This window comes from Schistocerca americana, unplaced genomic scaffold, assembly GCF_021461395.2.
Source record: "Schistocerca americana isolate TAMUIC-IGC-003095 unplaced genomic scaffold, iqSchAmer2.1 HiC_scaffold_93, whole genome shotgun sequence".
NCBI classification, from domain to species: Eukaryota; Metazoa; Arthropoda; class Insecta; order Orthoptera; family Acrididae; genus Schistocerca; species Schistocerca americana.
The window spans coordinates 726,991-733,599 of record NW_025726708.1 but is presented as its reverse complement, the minus strand read 5'-3'; positions in this window follow the sequence as shown (position 1 = coordinate 733,599).

Genomic DNA, 6,609 nt, shown 5'->3' with positions numbered 1-6,609 from the left:
GTGGTTATAGTGGGTGGGGCAGGTAACAGTATTGACAGAGATCCTGGGTACAGCATAGAGTGTGACCTGGCGAAGATTGCATCAGCATTGAGGCATACCAGTGTTGAGTTTGTATCTGTTCTTGGGCGCCATGACCGACCTCATTTGAACTCTTCTGTCAAGAGAGTTAATTTGGAGCTGGAACGGCTGCTCATGTCGGGTGCGGGGTCACACATTGGTGTGGTTCATGTTGATTCTGTCAGTAGGTGGGATTATACTAGGCATGACCTTCACCTCAACAGGAAGGGGAAGGGTAAATTGGCTGGGGAAATAGCAGGAAAGTTAAAGGGGGGAGGCACTGTCATGAGTGGTAAAATACCAGTGGTTATAGGATTCAGAAAAGACCCTTTTTTAGGGTAGGGAGGACAGAAAGAAAACAAATTTTAAGAGAGGTTAGAACTGAGACAAACCTTCAGTTTGAGAAAGAAATCAAAAAACATAATTCCAGCTTATTACATCAACATAAACAGCCATTGGTTAAGAATTTTCAACTGTCAGCAGATATTTTAACTCCATCCAACTTTAAGTCAGTCAATGTGAAATGTCAGCTATCTTTATTGCATCAAAATATTCGAGGACTGAGAAATAAAATTAATGAATTAACTATCTGCATAGATGAATTAGAGTCTTCAAACCCAGCTGACATAATCTGCCTCTCTGAACATCATGTGACCACTGGTATAGAACTTTTAAGTGTTACAGGGTTTAGGTTAGCATCTCACTATTGTAGATCAGAAATGGAGAAAGGAGGAGTTGCCACATTCATCAGGAACTGTCATAAATTTAAGAACATAGACATTCATAAATTTTGCCTAGAACAGCATATGGAAGCATGTGCAACAGAATTAGATTTTCACAAAAAATCTTTCATAATATTAAGTGTATATCGAGCACCTGCAGGTAACTTTAATCTGTTTGTAAACCACCTTGAAGCTGTACTGGCCCATTTAACAACCAAAAACAAAGAAATAGTGGTTGCTGGTGATTTCAATGTAGATTTCCTTAAAGACTCTCCCAATAAGAACCTATTTGAGTTAGTAACACTATCATTCAACTTAATTCCCACAGTAAAGTTCCCCACTAGGATAACCACTTGCTCACAAACAGCCATTGGTAATATCTTTATAGAAAAGTCAAATGAACAAAATTATATTACAAAACCAATAGTCAATGGCCTCTCAGACAATGACATGCAGTTCCTTCTGTTAAATGTTAATACTGAACAGGATATAAAATCTGTTAAATCTGAGCTCAAGAGGGTAATCAGTAAGCCAAAAATTGATTATTTTAGGACACTCCTCAGAGACATTCACTGGACTGATGTTTACAGTGCTCATGGCATGAATGAAAAATATAACATTTTTGCTAATAAAGTGCTTACCTTATTTGAACACTGCTTTCCCCCAAAACTTACCAAGGTTAGAGCAAAGTCTACAAAGAAGCCATGGATTACTCGAGGAATAGGGGTATCTTGTAAAACAAAAAGAAAACTGTATCTGTCAATCCGAAACATTTCCAATGTTGATGCTATAGCACATTATAAGAAATACTGCAAAATATTAAAGACTGTAATACGGATGTCAAAGCAAATATATTACAAGGAAAAGATAGTCATATCAGATAACAAAATAAAGACAATATGGGATATAGTGAAGGAGGAGACCGGTAGAACCAGACATGAAGAGGAACAAATAGCATTAAGAGTAAATGATGCATTGGTGACAGATGTGTATAGTGTTGCAGAACTTTTTAACAAACATTTTATAACTGTTACTGAAAAGATGGGGTTGTCAGGTTCGGTAGATGCTGCTATGGATTACCTTAGACCAGACATTTCAAGTAACTTCCATAATATGAATTTGACCCTCACTACCCCAACAGAAATAATGTCCATCATAAAATCTTTAAAATCAAAAACATCTAGTGGGTATGATGAAATATCAACAAAGTTAATTAAAGAATGTGATTCTGAGCTAAGTAACATATTAAGCTATCTGTGTAACCAGTCGTTTATCAGTGGAATATTTCCCGAATGGCTGAAATATGCTGAAGTTAAGCCACTGTTTAAGAAGGGAGATAAAGAAATAGCATCAAATTTCCGTCCAATTTCACTGTTGCCAGCATTCTCAAAAATTTTCGAAAAAGTAATGTACAGTCATCTTTATAACCATCTTATCTCAAATAACATACTGTCAAAGTCACAGTTTGGATTTCTAAAAGGTTCTGATATTGAGAAGGCTATCTACACTTACAGTGAAAATGTACTTAATTCATTAGACAAAAAATTGCAGGCAACTGGTATATTTTGTGATCTGTCAAAGGCATTTGACTGTGTAAATCACAATATCCTTTTAAGTAAACTAGAATATTATAGTGTAACAGGAAATGCTGCAAAATGGTTCAAATCTTATATCTCTGGCAGGAAACAAAGGGTGTTATTAGGAAAGAGACATGTATCAAGCTATCAGGCATCATCCAACTGGGAACTAATTACATGTGGGGTCCCACAAGGTTACATTTTGGGGCCCTTACTTTTTCTTGTGTATATCAATGACCTTTCATCAGTAACATTACCAGATGCCAAGTTTGTTTTGTTTGCTGATGATACAAACATTGCAATAAACAGCAAATCAAGTGTAGTCTTAGAAAGATCAGCCAATAAAATATTTGTAGACATTAATCACTGGTTCCTAGCCAATTCTTTGTCACTAACCTTTGAAAAAACACACTACATGCAGTTCAGAACTTGTAAGGGGTGTCCCAAGAGTATATGTCTCACATATGATGACAAGAAGATAGAAGAAGTGGACGGTGTTAAATTCTTGGGATTACAGCTTGATAATAAATTCAACTGGGAGGAGCACACCACAGAACTGCTGAAGCGTCTTAACAAATCTCTGTTTGCAATGCGAATTTTGTCAGACATAGGGGATATAAAAATGAAAATGCTGGCATACTATGCTTACTTTCATTCCATAATGTCATATGGGATTATTTTCTGGGGTAATTCATCAAGCCAAGCTAAAGTTTTCCGGGCACAAAAACGTGCAGTAAGAATTATATGTGGTGTGAACTCAAGAACATCCTGCAGAAGCCTGTTTAGGGAACTAGGGATACTAACTACAGCTTCCCAATATATTTATTCCTTAATGAAATTTGTCATTAAAAATATATCACTTTTTCAAACCAACAGCTCAATTCATGGAATCAATACTAGAAATAAGAATAATCTTCACAAGGATTTAAAGTCACTTAGTCTTGTACAAAAAGGTGTGCATTATTCAGGAACACACATTTTCAATAACTTGCCAGCAGCCATAAAAAGCTTAACAACCAATGAAATTCAGCTTAAGAGAAGCCTAAAGGATTTATTGGTGGCCAACTCCTTCTACTCCATTGTTGAATTTCTGAGGAAAACCAACTGATTTGTATATAAGTACAACATAACTTCTGCACAATTTCAGTGCAGTAATGTGTTCACTGAAAATTTGTGTGTGTGTGTGTGTGTGTGTGTGTGTAAGTATAATCTAACTTCTGCACCATTTCAGTGCAGTAATGTGTTCATTGTAAATAAGTATTACAGTAGTTGTATTACATGTTTCTTACCTTATAAATAAATATAAAACTTTTTTATTTTAAATTCAGTGCAATAGTATTTGTAAAATGACTCTTAGTGTTCATTAAAAAATGACGATCATTCCACTTGGGACCTGTGGGATGGTACATTAGCTTATTTGTTTTAGTTTAAATATTTGTCATGTATTGTTGTTTTTCTGACATGTTCCACATCCTGGAGGACCTCCTCACTACGGATCAATTGGAATGAAAGTAAATCTAATCTAATCTAATCTATCAGTTTTGCGTCGGATTCGAAAAACTGGACTCACAGGAAAACGACCATTAGGTGTTACAGGCTGCAATAGACCCTTCGAGACAAATCGGCTGGAGGACGATGTATTGAATCGCGACACATTTCGACTGTTCCATCGTCATTAGGAGGCCCTGAGCATTACAATTAACCATCAGTTTTGCGTCGGATTCGAAAATCTTGACTCACAAGAGTCGGACCATAATGTGCCCGAGGCAGCAATATCCCCTTGGAGACAAGTCGGCTGGAGGACGATGTATTGAATCTCGACGCAATTTGAGTGTGCCATCGTCATTAGGAGGCCCTGAACGTTACAATTAACTATCAGTTTTGCGTCGGATTCGACAGTCTAGACTCACAGGAGAACGACCATAAGGTGCCCGAGGCAGCAATATCCCCTTGGAGACAAGTCGGCTGTTGGACGATGTATTGAATCTCGACGCAATTTGAGTGTTCCATTGTCATCAGGAAGTCCTGAACGTTACAATTATCTATCAGTTTTGCGTCTGATTCGAAAATCTATACTAACAGGGAGACGGACCATAAGGTGCCTGAGGCAGCAATATCCCCTTGGAGACAAGTCGGCTGGAGGACGATGTATTGAATCTTGACGCAATTTGAGTGTTCCATCGTCATTAGGAGGCCCTGAACGTTACAATTAACTATCAGTTATACGTCGGATTCGAAAATCTAGACTCACACGAGAACGACCATGAGGTGCCCGAATCAGCAATAGACCCCTAGGAGACAAGTCAGCTGGAGGCCGATGCATTGAATCTCGACGCAATTTTAATGTTCCATCGTCATTAGGAGGCACTGATCGTAACAATTAACTATCAGTTTTGCGTCCGATTCGAAAATCTTGACTCACAGGAGACGGACCATATGGTGCCCGAGGCAGCAATATCCCCCTGGAGACAAGTCGGCTGGAGGACGATGTATTAAATCTCGACGCAATTTTAGTGTTCCATCGTCAATAGGAGTCCCTGAACGTCATAATTAACTATCAGTTTTGCGTCGGATTCGAAAATGTAGACTCACAGGCAGCAATAGACCCTTGGAGACAATTCGGCTGGAAGACGATGTATTGAATCTTGACGCAATTTGAGTGTTCCATCGTCATTAGCAGGCCCTGAACGTTACAATTCACTACCAGTTTTGCGTCGAATTCGAGAATCTAGACTTACAGGAGGCGGTCCATATGGTGGCCGAGGCAGCAGTATCCCCTTGGATACAAGTCGGCTGGAGGACGATGTATTGAATCGCGACGCAATTTGAGTGTTCCATCGTCATTAGGAGACCACGAACGTTACAATTAACCATCTGTTTTGCGTCGGATTCGAAAATCTAGACTCTTAGGTTTACGACCATAGGGTGCCCGAGGCATCAATAGACCCTTGGAGACAAGTCGGCTGAAGGACGATGTATTGAATCTCGACGCAAATTGAGTGTTCCTTCGTCATTAGGAGGCCCTGAACGTTACAATTAACTATCAGTTTTGCGTCGGATACGAAAATCTAGACTCACAGGAGACGGAGCATATAGTGCCCGAGGCAGCAATATCACCTTGGAGACAAGTCGGCTGGAGGACGATGTATTAAATTTCGAAGCAATTTGAGTGTTCCATCGTCATTTGGAGGCCCTGAACGTTACAATTAATTATGTGCTTTACGTCGAATTCGAAAATCTAGACTCACAGGAGACGGACTATATGTTGCCCGAGGCCACAATATCCCCTTGGAGACAAGTCGGCTGGAGGATGATGTATTAAATCTCGAAGCAATTTAAGTGTTCCAACTTCATTAGGAGGCAATGAACGTTACAATTAACCATCTATTTTGCGTCTGATTCGGAGATCTAGACCCACAGGAGACGGACCATAAAGTGCCCGAGACAGCAATATCCGAATGGAGACAAGTCGGCTGGAGGACGATGTATTGAATCTCGACGGAATTTGAGTGTTCCATCGTCATTAGGAAGCCCTGAACGTTACATTTAACTATCAGTTATGCGTTGGGCTCGATAATCTAGACTCACAGGAGAACGACCATAAGCTGCCCGAGGCAGCAATAGACCCTTGGAAACAAGTCGGCTGGAGGACGATGTATTGAATCTCGACGCAAATTGAGTGTTCCATCGTCAATAGGAGGCCCTGAACGTTACAATTAACTATCAGTTTTGCGTCGGATTCGAAAATCTAGACTCACAGGAGTCGGACCATAAGGTGCCCGAGGCAGCAATATCCACATGGAGACAAGTCGGCTGGAGCACGATGTATTGAATCTCGACGCAATTTGAGTGTTCGATCGTCATTAGGAGGCCCCGAAAGTCTTAATTAACTATCAATTTTGCGTCGGATTCGAAAATCTAGACTCACAGGAGAACGACCATAAGGAGCCCGAGGCAGCAATATCCCCTTGGAGACAAGTCGGCTGTTGGACGATGTATTGAATCTCGACGCAATTTGAGTGTTCCATTGTCATCAGTAAGTCCTGAACGTTACAATTATCTATCAGTTTTGCGTCTGATTCGAAAATCTATACTAACAGGGAGATGGACCATAAGGTGCCCGAGGCAGCAATATCCCCTTGGAGACAAGTCGGCTGGAGGACGATGTATTGAATCTCGACGCAATTTGAGTGTTCCATCGTCATTAGGAGGCCGTGAACGTTACAACTAACTATCAGTTTTGCGCCGGATTC